The 19,798-nt window shown below is 40.0% G+C and overlaps 1 protein-coding gene across 1 annotated transcript in view; it reads right to left on the bottom strand.

The window, feature by feature from the left end:
• Positions 1-14,706, bottom strand: part of MAP3K2 (mitogen-activated protein kinase kinase kinase 2) — a gene marked incomplete at its 5' end in the record, with an annotated part of 49,530 nt that extends 34,824 nt beyond the window's left edge. The window contains one exon of the mRNA XM_083865177.1: positions 14,666-14,706. The remainder of the gene's footprint in view (positions 1-14,665) is intronic.
• Between the last annotated feature and the right edge of the window lie 5,092 nt (positions 14,707-19,798).

Raw genomic sequence — 19,798 nt, 5'->3', positions numbered from 1 at the left:
TTAAATGAGAATTACACTGTATTAGACATAAGCAAATTAAACCAGGGCAACACGAAAACAGTATCTGCTTGCACTGCTATTCAGAGACACACTTGTCTATAACAGATAAAGCAAAAAGAGCCAAGTAAAAATGAAGAGTGAGCATTCACAGGTGATTTTTCAGACTGCAGAATGGACAAGCAGAATATAAGGTAAGAGTATAAAATTCTATTTCATAGCAAGAAGAATGAGCCAGATAAAATGGTTTTACTCTAAAAATGTTATTCTTAACCAATCAAATGTTTGGTCTCACACAACCAACCTCCTATAAATCACAGCAAGCAAGGCTGAAAATAATCTCAAGTGATCACCTAGTCAAATATACCTACTTAACCTTTAACCAAAATAATGTGCAGCACTGCTTAAGGTTTTTATTTTGAAAAAAGAAACATAGTATCTATAAACAAGACAAAGATTAATACCTAAATCTGAACTTCTGTAGCATTTTTCATAACTCAAAGCAACTGTTGGCCTAAATGACAATAATGACACGACATGGTGTGACAAGCATAGGAGTCAGTATTGTTATAAGCTGTTAGAAGATACCTAAAAGAAGATAACTCCATAGAATAAAACATAAAGAAGAGGATTGTACACACAAATGAACACTGGACAAAAAGCCATCCTTTTTAAAGAATATGAAAGCAGCAGCAGTAGCAGAAAATCACGAATAACAGAAAAAAAGAAAATTGAAGAACAGTAATGAGAAAAAGCCGAACAGTAACACATCGCATGTGAGCTCAGCTTTATAAAAACTTGGATCTTTAACATTTTGTAACAAAACATTAAAAAGGTATTCACAGGGAAAGCAGAAAAGGGAGAAAAAGATTAAACTAGTCCAAATCAAAAGCCAATGATATGTTGCTAAATTAAGGCAACATTTGGAAAACAATGAATAGGACTCAGTGGGTCAAATTTGGAGCATTACAAATTTTATTTAACTGGGTGAGTTAAAAGAAATGAAATATTATTCCTGTCACAGTACTATGAGATCTCTTAAAATAAAAATATACTGCAAGGGAATTAATGGATAAATGCTTCTTAGAAAACATCTGTTGAAATGTTTGATTCCAGCCTTCTTTGCACACTTTGAGGAATCTTTAGGAATGAAAGCCAGCAAGGAGGAATCTTGTCTATCAACAGCACACCAGTATGAGCATGAGCCACAGAGCTATAACATTCTCCTCAGTTCCTACTCTCCTGTACCCTCTTCTGTTCTGAAGCACTTTCTTCCCCCCTTATTTTATCCTAATTTTGAGGTTAACTGCACTGGACAGGACACACTGAGAGTGTCTACCTGGCAGTGCTGTGCTAGGAGAGACCGGCAAAACAGCAGAACCAACCAAGCTCTGCCACCTCAGAGCAAAGAAGACAATCTAGAGCAATATGTCTCATGACCAGGGAAGTAATTCAGGAATGATTGAGTCCTGTCCTGGATTCAAGCAGCATCAGACAGGAACAGTATTCCCCTCTATTTTTACCTTATAGAATCACAGAATCATTAAGGTTGAAAGAGACCTTCAAGAGCATCAAATCCACCACATCCAAAATCCACCAAGAGCATAAACACCACCACACCAACTAAACAAGAGCACTAAGTGCCACATCCAGCCATGTCTTGGACAGTTCCAGGGATGGTGACTCTCCCACTTCCCTGGGCAGTCCATTGCAGCGCTTGACAACCCTTTTGGTGAAGAAATTCTCTGTGATGTCCAACCTGAACCTCCCTGAGGAACAGCCTGAGGCCATTTCCTCATGTCCAATGCTAATCACCAGGGAGAAGAGGCCAACTAAACCCTTCTACCACTAGAATGACTGTTTGACAGCAGAAACATAAACACATCAAATAAATTTTCACAGAAAGAATATTCCTGGCTTATTTCCTGCAAAAGTACTTGGATTTATTTTAAAAAGTATTTTAAGTCTTGTTCTGATTGTATGTAGCTTAGTTGACATAAATCCAAACTTTGCCCCAACTTTTCTGACTCTTTTAATTAAACCAGTCAGCACCCCAAGCTATTTTAACCTGTTGTACAGAGACCAAACAACCTTAAACAGTACCACGAGCCAGCAACCTCTGTGAGCATGATGGGCTTCAAAAAACAATAGCAATCAACTCACTTAAAGTTTACACTTTATAAAAACTATTAAAAATATATTAAGATATATTTTTACCTCAGATATGTTTACTGCATTTAGACAGTGAAATAGCAAGTGGTGACAAAAATAAAGAAATAGCCAGCATCCATTTTTTATTTTCCAGTTTTGAGAAAAAATCAAGAGGTTGTGTCCAAATCACAGCATATTGTTACTGGAACAAAAAATAAAAATTTCATTACCAATAAGAACAAAGAGATAAAATGCCTTATGTAATATGCTTCAAATCAAACATTTAAAATTCATGATTCAGGGATTTTTAAGAGTCTAAGACTCTTCACAAAAGCAGTGGGTTTGTTTTCTGGATCATTTTTGCAAATATTTGTAAATACCTGGAAAACAGAAGAGTCTAGAAATTTTGGATTGTTAATATTGTATAAATAACTGAGAATGAAAAAGTAAAGGCTCCAAAAGCTGCCAATTACTCTTATTACAGCAAATGATAATAGAATGCTTCAATACTTAGCTTGGTTTCTACCATAGTAATAAATGCAAAACACAGCACATTTCAACCTCGATTTCAAGGTTTATTATTACTGCCAAGCAAAATAAGTCTTCTTGAAATAATTACAGATTAGTTAACAGAACTAGCTGCAGCAATCATCCTACTTAGGTTTTTCAACATATTTGGGTAAATATCACATTATATTCTAGTTATTTGCTTTAAAACCCCAATTAACTAACAGAAAACCCAGCTGATGGACTAAAATAAAAGAAATCCACATTCCTATTTAGCAGAAAACACCAGTGAACATGATTCCCACTGCGGGCCCCTGGAGACCAACAATGATCAGGCAGGCACAACAAGACAGACAAGTTATGGCTTAAGGAAATTATGTGAATCGTGTCTGAAAACAGTTGCAGTCTAGCAAAATGTATTTAATACCATTAAGTGTTTTAAATAAATATAATCATTTACTGTGGTTACTCTCCATTTCTTATTAATTAAAAATAATACTAAGCACTTTAAAAATGAGATGAACTGCATTTATGGTACTAAAACTGACAGGACTGCTTTCTGAATTTCTATACTCCCTGAAACCAGGAGGGCACCATCCACAATTAGAAGCTGTATTTCGTGCAAGTCTAAATATTGTGGTCCATTACATTTACTCAGTAATGTTTTTGCATTGAATGCATTTTGACATAAAGACAACCGTTTAGGAAACTGCAAAAAAAGTTGCAGCCACAAGATTGGACAGTCTTAGCAAGATACAATTGAGAAGCATTATTAACTCACAATGTGTAATTATCTAACATAGGTGCAATACACATTAAAGAGACACACTGAAATCCTTGTGTGTATAAAAATGCAGTGTGTGCAGAAGCCATCTTGCTTCTGTACACAACCTACAGGCACAGAGCTCCGTGCAACAGCAACTGTGGGATGGCTGAAGCAGCAGAATCTTTGTGGCTGGCACAGAGGTATCAGGTATCTCTACAATGGGCAGACTTGTGATTTCTTACACTGAAGACTTTTTAAATCTTCCTGGCAAGCAAAAACAACTGAACTTGTGTCTCACTGAGCCCACAGGAGCATGCAGACTTACCTCATCTATACAGCTACAGACATGATTTGGTTTTTATTTTATGAAAAGAATGGTTACTAGCTGTACTGCTTCTAGAGTTCAGTTTAGCACATAAACAAAACAGTAACAAAAATCCCCAAACCAGTAAAACAGACCAGACTTGCATAAAAAACAATATCTATGGATGGTGGCCTCCCAGTTCCAGGAAGAATAAAACCTCGAAAATCAGTGCTGTCAGTTCTAGCACCTTAAATTCAGCTCTCCCTCAAATTATCTTGGGAACCAGATTTCAGAATTAACTGAAGGATCCAACGTACCCAGTGAAAACAGCAAAATTTCATTCAGATTAAATCTTTAGTTCCTGCTGTTCTTTAAAATGTAATTTGACAGAGTCATGTAACATTTATCAGCTTGATGAACTATGATCTTGACTTGAAAAACTTACAATGTGTTGGAGGGTTTGAGAATGTAAGGACAGAGTTTTGAAAGACTGCTCTTATAAAAACACAAAGCAGCAGTTCAAGATGAGTTTATAGCAAAATTAAGCTTTTGAGATAAGTATCTTAACACTTACAGCAATATCCACAAAGAGTAACCATAGTCTACAAAAGCTAATCTCTCTACACTTCCTTTACAGTTGACAGGGAGAGATAAGCATATTTAGAGAGTTTCAAGACACTTAAATGCAAGTTTCCTGCTTTGAATGAACCTCTTCTTTCCAAGCAGTATCAAGAGCCTCTATTAGCTAACTCTTCATAGGCCCACTCCATTTCAAGTACACCAAAAAGATAAGACTGTAATTGGCCTCAAACAGAAAAACATCTACTTTCCCTAACAAGATCTCTTTCCTCATCTAATTCGAGTTTTATAGGACTTCTCTATTTCCTGTATCTGTCATTGCCTCGGCAGCAGCCAAAGCATTTAACAGCTCATTTCTCAACCTAAATGAAAAATTACTTTGCTGATACATCAAGCAAATCTTTCTTGAAAGTCACGATGCTTTCTTAAGATTTGTTCACGATTTTTAAACTTCAAAATTTTAAATTGAGGAAGTGTCACAGCAGCTGAAACTCGCAGACAGGCACCAAAGTGACACCTTGCAAAATATGTTAGTGCTGTCAATTTTGCAACAGAACATACTGCCTGCAAATCGACTGTTCATCCTGCTCTTTTATCCAGGACCAGATTTTCTCACAAAGGTATGTCAATACTTTCATACAAAGGTGTGTCAATACTCTCTCAATACAGAGACAGTTCACTGGGCAACACATAACTGCATCACTGCCTCCAGGGCACTGTGGCTTCTTGGAAATTCATCCTCACCATCATGGTGGAAAGCTCCACAGCACCACAACACGAACATTCCTTACCATTAGGTGGGCTATATGCTAAATGAACTGCTTAGTGCTATTTACATCATAAAAATGTTTAAGGCTAACTCAATATATTAGGATAACATTGGAGTGTTGACAAACACAGAGTAAAACACTTCTGTGATGTTTGTAACTTTATCCTAATTTACTATCTTACATGAACTGATTAGCTGCACAGAAGGTGTCTCAAACAAAAGAGGTATATGAAACTTTTAGACTCTAGAATCCCATGAAGCATGCACCACAGTGAGAGTCTACTAATGAGATTTAGGTGCTTCTGTGTCTCCTTCCAAAAATCTCAAGTGGTGCTCTTGGCTCAGCACTTGTGGCCGCCACTTGGAGCCCTTGTGCTGAAGCTGTCATGAGTGGCACCAATGTTAGTTTTATTCCAAACTTAACACTAACAAGTCAAAATACTTGTAAAGAAGGGCTAAAGGTGTTACAATGAAAACCATTCCTCACTACAAATGCAACTGTTTGTGCTCTATCCAAGGTCCTACAGGAAGATAACTGTTTAGAGGGGATTTTGTCCAACAGACAGTTCACAGCATATACCCTAAAAGAACACAGTTTAGCTCTCATCCTTGTGGCAGCATTCAAGATCGCCAGATCAGCCAAAGAACTTAAGTGTACACAGCGCAAACTTAATCCTACCAGCACTACCAGTTCTGATGATTCCTGCAACCTTCACTACTCTAAGAATGGGAGACCATGCTACAACCAGCAACAAATAAATGGATTTTAAGAGTAAACACTCACTAAAAGAGTAAACCTATCACAAGCCACTTCTATCAACAATATTCTATGAGCAAAAACAAAGTATGTTGGAAAAAATGCAGTCTTCCAGTAGTTACTGAGTATTGCTAACAACTGGAGCATTTCAATTAATGTACAAGAGTGATCACATACAAATCATCAGTCAGATATTGCTTTTGAGGACGTACAGAAGAAAGCACCTCGTTAAACTCCAGTAACTAGTTCTGTCCTTTTCATTTAACCTTCCAGTTTTGTGACTGTGATGGGTTGAAATACGAGCACTTTGGGAAATAAGCCAGACGAATAAACCCCCTCTCCATTTCTATACCTAGTTTTATTATCTACCTTCAGGTACTGAAACTGCAAAGCTTTGTTTTTCTTCAATATAAGAGTCATATTTGACAGAATCTTCCATCCAGAGCAAAATTCAACTATTCTGGATTTGCAGCAGTTGAGAGTTTTAATCATGGCTGCAAATCACATCACCATTTCAAATCAAGTTCAAAAAAAATGAACACAAGGATACATATGAGCCTTTTTGATTAGTATGATCCACCTCGCATTTTGCTGTGACGCCGGTAAGAACAGATCTAAGTCTCCAAGGACATTTTTGTGTCTTCACCATGAAGACAGCTCAGTCTCAATTACTCTCAATCTTCCAAATTTTTCAAGACATAAAGGAGAAAATGTCCTCACCCTGTTATATGCTATCTTACTCATTCCTCAAAGCACAGTTGTTCCTCAAAGCACAGATATTCCTGCACACTACTCAAGGCAGTGATACATTGAGGAAATCCAGAGTACAGTAATACAGCTGTGATTTTTCTCAAGTTCTGCTGCCTTGCTGTAATGTTTTCCTACTTCAATGACAAACCAGCACCTGGAGCTTCTGCCTAAAATGCATTTCCTGGCTCACACTCAATTCTTCCTCATTAAGTACCCCACGTGCTCTTCTCATCGTAATTCAAATTAGCTTTGTACATTCAGTCAGAGAGTTCCTTCATTTTTTCTATCCTGAAAACAAATCTAAAATGCAAAAAAAACCACAAAATCCATAATACGTTAACATGGAATATTTAAGTAGATAAGACATTCAGGAGCCATACAGATTTTTAACATAGCATAGAAAAAACACCCCTGAATCTATCTCCAATTCAAGAATAAAACATGCAACAACAAATAGCAATGAACTGAACCAGAGAGTCCCAGCTATGGACAGACCTCTCACACTGGGAACTGTACAGAGAGATCAATAACACCACCAAGAACAAAGCTAAGTGTGTAATTAATGTACACTAATGGAAACTGAGAAAAATGTGTGTACATGCAGAGGTGATACACAGTATGCAAAAAACAAATATGCTTTTACACGATTGTGCAGCATTTTTGTAGCAAGCAGGTCTCACTGCATAAGTCTAAATGGACAAATTTGTAAGTTTTTACCCATATGCAGTAGGCACTGTGCTTTAACTGGATGGCCCACAGATGATAAAACACCAAGATATTGCTGAGCCATCAAATGCACAAACTCTTTGTCACTTTACACTTTGGTAATAATCTTTAGCTCCCTGTGAATCAAAAAAATCCTAATTCAACCCAAACCTTCATAATAACATATAAACCAAAATGTCAAAATAGAAACCTAGGTTTGTCAAAACACTCTAGCATTAAATGCAAAGACATAAAAACAACATATTGTCATAACATTTCTTCTAGCACTTGCACAGGCCTTAGCAGTAGGGACCAAATTATGAAGACATCTATGATGCTTCATTATTATACTTTTCCCTCAAGTGACAGAAATGTAAAAACCGTCATAAATACAGCTAATAAGGAAAACTAACTACAGACTCAAAAGTTCCAGAGAAAGGATTACTATGTCTGTGCCCACTTCTAACCAACTTTAAGACAACTGTTCCAGTGCTAAGGTTGCATTTCTGTCAAGAGAATAGTCCTGCTTGTCTACAGTAACTGCTGCTGCCCAGCTGCACCTTCATGACAAGCAGGAGATCTGGAGCCAACAGATGATCCAGCTGAAAAGATTTTACATTTTAGTTAATAATCAGCCTATTGAACTGGTCTCACATTTCTACAGTATCAATGCCAACACAAAGAAAGGAGCAAGAATTCGTGCTGGATCAACCCTCTTGGCCACTGCACAGATCCAGATCTTTTAAAAAAGATGACATACATAATGCAGGGATTTCAGGAAATTACACAATATTAAGTGTGACATATAACAAATAAACTACAAATAATGGACATACATGATAGAGCAGGGAAGAGCAGATATGGCTCTCCAAAAAGAGACCTTCACTTTCAAATCTTGGTGCACTCTGTCTGTATGTATAAAGAACTGACCTCACTCGGTATCGTGGTCTACTTGGATTTATGATGCTGGGGAAGTCTCACCAAAGACCTTCTTGCAATCACAGCATAAGAAAGATCTACCCTTGCATGAATAAATTGGTTAAAATACAGAAGACACAGGACAGACATAGCTGTTTTCATAAAGAAGGACACCACTGCACCTCCACAACAGTGCGTGTTGCTCAATATATTCTAAATTGTCCAAGAAACAGGAACTTTCTGAAACTCCAATTATTTGGGAGAGCAAGGAGAGGACTGACTACAGTAGAGCTGGTGGTCAATCAAAGGCACAGAATGGGCTCTACAGGGGAAAAGAAACAGGCAAGTTAGGACTCTGGCTGCAATAACATTTGGGTGTGGGGAGAAAGTGATAAAGGGCTACAAAATTGTACAGAGAGACGTATTGTTATAATACACACAGAATGTCCTCTCTCCTCCAAAAGAAAGGTAGCATCAAAGGAATTCAGTAAAAATGTTTAGAAAGTCAAAAGAAGAATAGTTTTACTAGAACCACTAACATACCTACAGAATTTTTACAAAAAGATATTTGGATGCCAGACATTTATTTAGCTGCATGCAAAAAGTCTAAGAAAAAAAATCCAAACATTACTGGCTACACAAAAACTATACCAGATTTAGAATCAATCTTTAGGAAAAACAGGGATTGAAAGAATATTCAAGCTAAGAATGCTTACCCTGTTCTCACTCCTCCATAAGCATTCATTCATGCTCATCACTGAGGGAAGAATACTGGATTATCTTTTGTTTGATTCTATCATGGATTAAGACTTTACCTAAAACCTGCCAGACAGTTCACCAACAACGTAACATATAAACCTTCTTCTGAAAGTCTCATTCAGTATTCATGATAGTGCCAGTACCACAGACACAGAAACATAACAGATACTCCATGAAGGAACTTGCTGCAGCAAGGCATCCGTTAAGTCAGTCATTAAGAAGTAATTACATTATCCACGTCATCCCTGCCTGAAGTTACTGTGCTCACTGCTACCACCAGAGCAAAAAATGCTTTTCTAAACCCAACTTTACACCAAGACAGTTATCATCAAGCCATTATGGAAAAAAACTCCACAATTCCCATGGGGCTTTGCTATTCAAATTGATTTTAATTTTTAAAACAAAGTCTCATGGTGGAGTTACAAAAATTGTGGCACTGCTAAAAACACACATAGTCATAGACATAGACAGTGTGACAAAACAACAATTAAATCCAGATTGAATTTTACCAGTTTTTAGCCACTGCATTAATAAAATATTTAAGGTGACAAATCTCATGCTCTTCAATAAAATGTTGTAATTTTTTTTTAGATTTTCTTTAGAAGTTTAATTTCTGCTTGTGTCAGTATTTTAGCTCTCTGTTCTCTTTTTTAAAATTATTATAAATTCAAACAGCTTGATCCAGATTTCTCCAGTTTTCAAATGCTTGTTCAAAGATGAGACTATAGTTACTTCTGGTAACATGGCATTTAAACTGTTAGTATGTACAGACCTCTTATCTAAATTATTTTAAAATAATTTTAAGGACAGGTAAGATGTAATCAACACTGTCTGCTTGAACACTTCTTCCTGTCAAAAACTAAAAAAGGTTTTCATTAGTAAGTATTATTGGTATCCGTTTAAATTTTTGTGAAGAACACATTGCGGAAAGAATTGCAAAATTTGTCCCATCTGTGATCTAGCCTCAAAAAATATGGATAAAATCATTTACATAACTCTGATAATGTGGAGTAAAACCAGGGAACATGCTGAACACATCTGTTCCATAGCTGACTCTGCAATTCTCCCAATAAAGCATGCCTATAGGATTAAAATTTCTTCTGCTATGTCACTGGACCATATGACATCTCAAAATGGCAAAAGGCTTGTTCAGGTACAGTTACACTGACAGATGTTACCTCAGCCATATAATTTAGTTGAAAAGACAGCACATGTATAAAACAGACCAGTAAGGACACACTTGTGCCAACAGAAGCTGCATCTAACCCTAGGAGAACTTGTCCCTAATCAAATTTCCTGTTGTAGAGCAGGCTTATGTTCAAAAGCCACAGGGATTGCACGTGCTGGGAAAGAGATACACAAGAGCAGCAAGTGCATACTCTGCTTAGCCTAAAAACGCTTAATAGAAGAAAACTAACCCAAAATAAAGACTGAGTTAAATACAGCATAAGGTTTTATTCCTTGGAAAGATAACTCCAATTCATATATATGAAGAAAGACACAGTTGATACAACAAACACTAGTATGAGCTCCTGTGTTAGCAAATGCAGGAGCCAGAAACCTGATGCTGTTGGCAAGAACAGAAAAAAGCCCCAACAACAAAACAAAAACAAAACCCAGCCATACCTGCAAGCACACACCCTAGAATGACATTTTAATAAGGCCGTCATGTTACTTCTGCTACTTGCAGAGTAACTTAATTACTCTGTTGCTCAAAAACTGTCTGTAGAACTTTGAAAAAGATACAGACAAACCAGTGCACAGTGACAATGAACAACAAAAATCCTGTCTGCACAGTTTAGTAAAGAGAAGTCTAAAATAAAAGGAGACAAAGGAAGTCTCCATGTATGCAAACACTTGGTGAAAAGAGCACAGAAACCATTATCCTGCATGAGTAATAAGAGTTGGATGAGAATTAACTGGCTTAACTAGTGCCAAGACAGAGTTAAATGTTAAGAAAAGCCTCCTAACAACAATAGTAGTCATGTACCAGCTATAAATAGACCAGTGAAGAGGTGTGGTATTCCCCTCTTCTGAGGTTTTCAAGAGAAGATCAGACAAATATCTGTCACACATGATTTCAGTGTATTTCCTTCTGCCTCTAGTGGGGGCTGACCTCATAAAATCCTTTCCCTTCTTACACATCCATCATCTCTTCCTTCATCCAAAAGAGAAATGCTCATCAGTGTTATCATACCTGAGCTTCAGAAGCACAGTCTCTCCAACACAAACATCTGAAGCATATGAATTTTATTACATTGCTCTTGTCAGATTGTTAGTGTGTTTGCGACAAATCATCTCAGGAAAACAAAAAGCAGCATCTTTTACTGCTGCAGATAATCCACAAAAATGGACAAATGATGATTGGAAATACAGAAGAGAAGAGAAGCAAGTGAGAAAGATACTGTGAAGGATTCAAAGAAAAAAACAAGCTGAAAACAGAGTTACAGCAAAGAAAAAATACTTTAGCCTAAAGAAAACTATTTCCCTCTCACAGGAAAAAGTGAGCTAAAGTTTGCTGGTATATTGTATAAAATTTGCAATACTTTGAGATACAGAAGTGCACATAAGTAAGACTTGACAAATGGATGGGACAAAGACAAGTCTCTACAGGCCTCCCCGCACTACCAATCCCCAGCTGCTGGTTTTTAAAGGACAATGCAGATACTTCTGCTTTGGCCTTGCTCAAGTAAGTCCAAATTCAAATACCCTCATCAGCCTGGGGCCCAACCTATGCCACGTGTATTTGTGGATCAGGTATCTCTAGAGCAGTGGTTCCCATTTCCCAGGGGAATCCCTGCAATATCACAAAACAGAACTCCATCTTTCCTTTTCTCGTTGTCACCAATCCTCCTGCAGCTCCTAAAAGGTTACATTTAAGATGAATATATTAAAACATCCCAGAAAACCCTGCAAATAAGCATGGTTAGTCTAAGAAAATGGGTTTACTTAGATGCATAAACTTGATTTGTCATATTATTAAATCAAGATGTCATGCCAGGATCCAGAAGTGAGAAGTGAATCACAAATAACACCCTGAATTCTGTACATGTTTCCATGTTATTCTGCAAGCTGTGTGCAATTATAGCATGCATGATCTATTTTGACCTTAACACTACAAAATATTAAAATAGCAAAAGAAGTATTTCTTCCTAAAGAGATTTTTTCTTTCTTCTCACAGAAAAATCAGTGTGTTTAACAAAATTCACAGATTGTTTGGTTTTCTCTTTTTTTTAGTTTAATACTGTGTCAGTTCTACTTCAGAATTTTAAAAGCTTGCATTTAGAATTTAAACTTTCAGGACAGCAAATCTAATAGTTTGCCTAATTAGATAAACCTAGAGTCACTAGGCAATATAACATATTTACATTACCTTGTCATGTATATGAAAACACACAACATTTTCTGCAAATGTATCTAAGATGTACTTAACTACATCAGTTAAATTTTCATCATTCATTTATTTTTCTCCAAAAAGTCTAAACAAAGGATAATGTTAGTAGTATGAAACATCTAAGAAGATATTACGAGAAAAGACATTCATTACTTCAAACTAAACAGATACCTCTCCATAGATCAGAACACCACTGGCTGTGTGCTGTGGAAGAGGGGGAACAAATGAAGAAAATCAATTTATTATCATACTCAGTCTGCATTTTCTAGGAAAACATAAAAGCTCAGAGGATGCCCAGGTAGAGAGCCACTGAACAACTTGTCACAAAAACAGATTACTCATTACTTTTGACTTAGTTTGCTGAGGTAAAAAGTCAGCCTACAGTTAATACGAAAGAAAAAGAATATAGAACTTTAGATTGCCAAGATTTCAAAGCTTCTTTCTCCACAGTTCTCTGCAAATACTTATTATTAACGATAAGGTTTTAAAAACCAGTAATTCTGATTTGCACCTAAATATGAAAAACTTCTTCTAGGAAATGATCAGGAAAAAATGTAACTGTGTACTAAAGTTACAGCTTGACCAACTTGTTTGCTTTCTCCAGAGAAAACTTTATAACACAGCAATCTTTCCTGCATTTAGCATAATTAGGCTTTAAATTCCACAAGGCTGTGCACTGACTAGATTTCCCAACATTCATAGCAAAGAACCACTGACACATCTATGACCAAAATTGAAAGGTTATTCATTTTTACCATAAATTAGTTTCATCAACATAAAGCAAACACAAAACAGCTTGCCTACTGATAGTAAACGATAACATAATGCTCATTTCACCACATCAATAAATTCTGTCACTGCTCTCTACTTAACAACATTTACTATAAAACTCTTAAGATTACCAAGCTATCTTGAAAACAAAAGGTTCCTCTGATGGTTTAGAAATCTCAGCAAGCCAAGGAAAGCAATGCAAAATCTTCTGTTTTCTTCATCTTAGTCTACTATTAGTGCCAGGTAAACCACCTGTTCAAACACCAACACAGAGTTCATCAAGGCAAACTCTGCAGAGAATTTTCTTCTCAAGCAATAAGACAATCTGACAAATGTTATCTTCCTACTCTGTTTTACCAACATACACTAAAACCTTGGGGGAAAAAAATCAATTATATACAGCTCTGCTACCTGAATCAAATCTGGGTTCAATACATATTGGTGGCTGTCATCATAGAACACACATTGTAAAGGAAACAGGAATTACAGCAAGTTCTGATTTTTAACTAGATTTCAGAGGAAATCAGTTAATTACAAAGTCACTCTAAGGAAAGGTATAGGTGAAAGCAGGAAAAAAAAACAGCAACGAAAAAGAAATATTTGAACGTTTTTCAGTGTGGCATAAATAGTAGCTCATCAATGTCCCTTCCCTTAAAAATATCCACAGGGACCTCGACAGGAAAGAACACTTTCTGGGGTATTTCGTTAGCAAGTGCTTTGCCACGAGAGAACCCAAGATGTAGTGCAAGACAAGCCTGTAGCCATTCACTCTGCTCACACGTCTCTCCCACATACACAGCAATACAATTCCGAAGGCCTCCAAAGCTCTGCAACGTGCTGCATTGTTTAAAGAAAAGAAACGTTGTAGTTGAGAGACATTTTCTGCGCGGATTAGAAATCCCCCTCATCTCAAGGCAGGCTTCTATTATCTTTTACCACCCTCTTAGAGAACACAGCTTAGAAATGCTCAGCTAATTTAGCGCTTTTATCTTCATAATGCCACAGCCAAAAATTAAAAGCAGATTTATAAAGCAAGAGAAACCAAGGGGGAAAAAAAGGCAAAAAAAAAAACCAAAAAACCCGACCTCGTGGGTGCTGCAATGCACTTCAAAAGCAACACGGGAATAAATAATCCAGCATCCACTTTTTTCCCTGACAAAAACATCTCGCAGAATCTGACCTACATACCCAATTCACAGCACTACCACTGCAGAGCGATTCAAAGACGAGCAACCAGAGCATCAGCGAGCAATCACGGGAGGGTTTAGGGTGACACAGAAACACTCGCCAGGCACGTAAAACACTCAAGATGCTGCAGCGGCAATATAAGTAACCAACACCAGCGTGCGTCCGCCGGCACCGCAAACAACTCCATCGCCGCGCAGCCACACCTGCACCGGGCCGGGCTGGTGCTGCCCCCGGCCCGAGCACCTCGGGCACAGCGGGGCCGCCCCAGGGCCCCGAGGCGCCCGGGCAAACCCGCCCCGGGGATCCCCCGCGCCCGGGCCGCCCCCGCCCGCCCCTCCCCGCGCACCGACCTATGTCACGGCGGAGGCCGGGCGGCCGCCGGGGACACCCCGCGCTTCCCGGCGGCGGCGGGCGCAGCCCCGGCTGGGCGGGCGGCGCGCAGGGAGCGGCCAGGATTCCGGAGCGGAGCCCACCCCCCCGGGGGAGGGGGGGAAGGGGCCCGGGGCCTGCCCGCGCCGGGGCACGGCGGGGACGGTGACAGGCGGCGCCGAGGCCGGCGCGGAAGGAGCAGCGCGGCTCGGCGGGCGGAGGGGAGCGGGGCAGGTGCCTCGGGGCGCTGCGGCCGCGGCGGGGCCGGGCCGGGCCAGGCCGGGGGTCGCGTCGGGCGTGAAGCGCCGCCGCCGCTGCCGCCCTGAGCTCCGCCCCCTGCGCGCCGGGCCCCGTGACGGGGCGGGAGCGCGAGGCGTCACCGCGCGGCGGCGTCACGGCGGCGCGCGCGCCCGGGAGCTGCTGCGGGGGCGCGTGCGCGCCGGGCCGGGGCCCGGGTTCGAGTCCCGCCCGGGACCCTCCGCGGCACCCCCGGGCCGAGGGCACACCGGGGCCCTGCGCCTCCTGCCGCTTCCGCAGTGCCGGCCAGAGCGGCTGCCGGTCCCGGACAGGCGAGCGTAAGAGAAGCCCGGCCTGGTGTCGTTCCGCGGCTGCGGGATGGGCGCCGTGCGGGGGCGGGACGGAAGGGGCACCGCGGTACCGCCGTTGCCACCGCTCGCTGCACAAACCCCCCCCTCTGCCAGGCCCCGGCCCAGGCCGCGCTGCCTCGAATTCCCTCTTACAGCGGCTGTGCACGCTCTTAGGACAATTTGGAACGGCGCTCTGCCGCCTTCAAGGCGCCCATTTCTCCCGGCACAGAGTGCCCGCTCCTGCAGGAGGCACCTGCTGCCCCCAGGAAGTCCATACAGGCGAGGAAGAAGGATGCTGCCCTCAATTAATCAGCGAGGAAGCAGTCCCTGGTACGTGGCAGGACAGCTATTACAGCTACCCGTGCAGTCTTAAGTAACCGATGACTACAATAATAAATAGCATGGCACTGCAATTAGTTTTGTAGAGATTTAACAGTAACGTTACAGGCACGAAGCATTGTGTGTGAGGTGCACAGATGAGCTGTGCATGGTTAGCAGACACCCTCTGAGGCCCTGCCAGGCCCCGTGTTCACACAGAGCTGTACAGAGACAGCAGAACCTGTGCTGGGGCACCTGGGGGCACAGCTCAGTGATCCCCGCTGAGCTGCTGCTCACACGCTGCTTTCTGCACCTGTGATAAGAGATATTTAACGTGTAACACATCAAGAGGTTTGCAAATCCTGGACAACCCTTCAAAATGTACTCAAGGCTTGGGGGGCTACTTTAGTCACCCTTAAAAAAAACTGTGAAATAATATTTGAACAGAAGTTTAAGATTTATGTATCAATTTCCAGTGGGAACCACATATGAAACTAAGTAATTGCCCATCAAGGTCCATAACCTGATTGAGATCTTCAACCAAAATAGGCTGCAGAGAATGATAAAAGCAAATACCGTCATATTTTTAAAAAAGGACTGAAGAAGACAGTGTTAAAGACCAACTGATGAGGTATGTCCAAGAAAGGCACAAGGCACTGAATCACTGATTCCAAAGCCATCATGCAGGAAACATAGTCATCTCAAAGCTAAGGCACTTTGCTCCGGACTTGAAAATTGTCAGTGGTGTTCACGAGACACTTGTCATGACACTTGTCAGGAACTTTAAAAGGTGACCTTTTCTGCCAAACGATAGGGAAACAGCCAAGAAAATGCTGACGAGTGATGCTCCTGCACCATCAAGCAAAATCAATGAGCCACAGCTGCTTACACAGCTTTGAAAACACATCCAGTGTTTCCCTTGCCTTAATGTTCCATTTCATGGCCATTTGTCAGCTTTAGTATCTTGTAACTGGATTTAACTGATGGAGGAGGAGTTAGGGAATAGTAGGTTTTGAAGTCAAAGTTGTTTTAGTACAGAAGAAGCCAGCAAGGACTGTGGAGAATCATCCCACATTCCTCTGCCCATGTGATGCTTTGTACTGCTGCACAAAGCCTGCCCAGCACAGGGCACCATCCCAACAGTGCCTTGCAGAGGTGATGTACATCCTGACAGGCATCAGTGCTATCATGCCAGAATCCTGAAATCAGAGCAACTTCAGTACCAGGAGCAAGATAAACAGCTAAATATTGACTTTGAGATAAAAAATACCAATCAACACCAAGGGCCAGCACCTATTACACTGGCTCACACAGAGCTCAGCCCAAACCCAGGGGCATGGTTCTGGGATCATGTGTCATGCTACCAGAGCAAAATAAATCTTACAGGAACAGTGTCATTGCTAATATGGAAAACAACGGAAAAAATAACTGACAGGAGTTGAAATAAGGTATATTAGTTACTCATCCATTCAGTTCAAACCCTGTACAGGTGACAGAATTTGGGGGGTGTGAGGGTAAAAATTATAGACTAAGCACATCTCAGGATAGTGTACTCAAAGCAATTAACTGAAATCTGGCAGAATGGCTCTCCCTGAATTCCAGAATCAATACCTCATTGCAATGAGAGGTTCTCACCTCCTACATGTATTGCTTGAGGCTAACAAGTGCCTGTATCTAGTTAACACTAGAGCTGCAGCTTCTAAACACTTTAAAAAGGAACAAACCAGCCCCTTTTCAGAGCCATGCCATCATTCTCCTTTTTCTCAAAGTTTCATTGCCTCCCCAAAACTCCTTCCTATAGATGGCACCGTATTACCACATTTTGAATGACATCCAGAAAAGGGTAAGTTAGTGATTAATTTAATATATGTTTAATCAAATGAGGGGTTAACTGACAAAGGAACAAGCTACAGGAGACAAAGCAGATAAGACAAAGCAGATAACCTGAGTCAAAATGGCTTCTTCTGGGAACTACAGTAGGGTAAAACTTGTGATGCCAGCACATTATAACATGATCCAGAGTCTTTCCTCCCCATCAGCAGGGCCAACAGTCTGTTTATAAACTTAAATCCAGCTCACATGCATTGAGCAAACAGCAGTATTATTTCAAACCTTTGCTAGTCATGTCTGCTATGCTCCTGTGCCTTCCCATGACAGAAGGAAACAACTGCCTGCACCTCAGTACTCCCACTCCCACCCAGTACAAATGTGTCATCACTGTAAGGCTCATGCGAAAAGAAAGGAAGAGCAAATATTTTGGAGAGGACAGTCCTAAACCATTGCTGAAAGATTCATAAAAATGTAATATACACTAAGTGATCTTGGGCAGTAATACTGATAGGTTTGTCTGTTCTAACCCCATCACTGAAGTTTATGAAGCAACTCATTTACCCTTAGGACTCAGCCATATTCAGTAACCCAGAATACAGACACTGTTGATTTTCCTAATAAGACAATTCCCCTAACATCTGCAGCACTCAGCCATTTAACACAGGGCTGCTATTTGAGATGGCAAGGGGAAACTGGGAAGTGCCAATTAGAACTATATGAAATTACACTATCTTGCAAAGAGCACACATTCTTAAAGATTATAGGGGATAGGCTGTGTGACTGTTCAGAAGACTAAACACAGCCATAAATGCTTGTAACAAGCAATAGCTGCCTCATATTTGTTCATTTACATCTTAAAGCAAACAAGGGACCTTGCTGCAGAGTGACACTGAACAGACTATTCTCCCTTTAGCAAACAAGACAAGTGTTAATCTTTAAAGAATGAAGACTTTTACAACACAGACTTCATTTTACACTAAGTAAACCCACTGAATAATCAGACTTCACTTTATGCTAAATAAATACCCTGAATGAGCAATATTCTGCTTAACACAAAGAGAATCTGTAAAACGTAAGGCAAGTGCAGTTGACAGGAATTGACAGAAGTTCTCTTTCATTGAATTACATTGCTGTCATAAATGTACAGTTCTATGACACATATTCAAATATAACATCAGATAGTGGAGTAAAGTAGCAGTTGGTAAGCACCTATTCATCCATCAGATGAATATCTGATAAGAGACAGGCAGAATAGGCAGAGGCTTAGCCAGAGGTAAATACTAAAGCAACCAAAAAGAGATTTCGAACAGAATGGTAAATGTAACTGTCATTCTAACATTCTTCTCTTTGCTTATTACAATTATACAGTGCAGCAAATGTTCAAGTTTCAGTGTTTGGTCAGTAAATCTTGATTCTTCCTGAGATTCCTTAGCCCTTTTCTCACAGCTGCTTTCACCTTCCTTGTAAAATAAATCAAATAAAATAAAGCAAAGCCCTGTTCTCTGAACTCCAGATACCCAAATCTTAAGGTCAAGGATGTTTTTGCTACCACACCCATTTCTTTTAACCTCTCAATGCCCTTTGATCAAGGGCTGTTGGCGTAGGAAGAGCTTCATTACAGTTGATATTATCTGCAGTACTACAGCAGAAACCTGAAACATTCTTGCTGCCAGATGACACAATACTGCGTATCTGCAATGTGCTGCAAAACTTTTAAATTAATTTTAATCTACATAAAAATGGACCAAAGAGGCAAGACCAAAATAAAACCTCTGTTCTGAGAATTAAACACTTTATGTAATCCATGGTGCAAGAGGAAAAACACACAAAGTAAACCTTCCCAGAAGTTCAAATAAAAACCAAAAAAAACCCCACCTACCCCAAACACACAAAAAAAGGCTGTGATTACTGCAAAACCATTACAGCAAGGGAGCTACTATCCTAATGTTTAAAAAATTGTGATAAACATTTTAATATTATGTACAGTAAGCCTCAGCTCATGGGGGAACCTTGGTATTATTACTAAGGAAAAAAAAGAAAAAGCAAAGAAAAGCAGACAACACTGATATGTCCCCTTCTCCTTCTGAGGATGTATTTTCTATATTTTTAAATCAGATTTACCCTTAAGAGTATTCTGAGTATATTCTCCTATTGCACTGATCTAGGCATATTACAGCTCCACAAATGCTGCCTGTTTCAACTTCCTGCCAATTAAAAGAAAAAACCACAAACAGCCTCTTCTAAAGAATTAACATCTTCTTAGAACATCCATTGCTTTGCTGAAAGTTGAAGAAGGCAAGGTCAAATTGTATTCAGCTACAAGCAGAAAGGTTTGTTATAGTTTTAATTGTGAAGGAATTTATTAATTGCAGACTGGAC

Source organism: Zosterops lateralis (assembly GCF_965231275.1).
Source record: "Zosterops lateralis genome assembly, chromosome: 7".
Taxonomy (NCBI): Eukaryota; Metazoa; Chordata; class Aves; order Passeriformes; family Zosteropidae; genus Zosterops; species Zosterops lateralis.
This window is presented reverse-complemented; position numbering and strand designations above follow the sequence as displayed.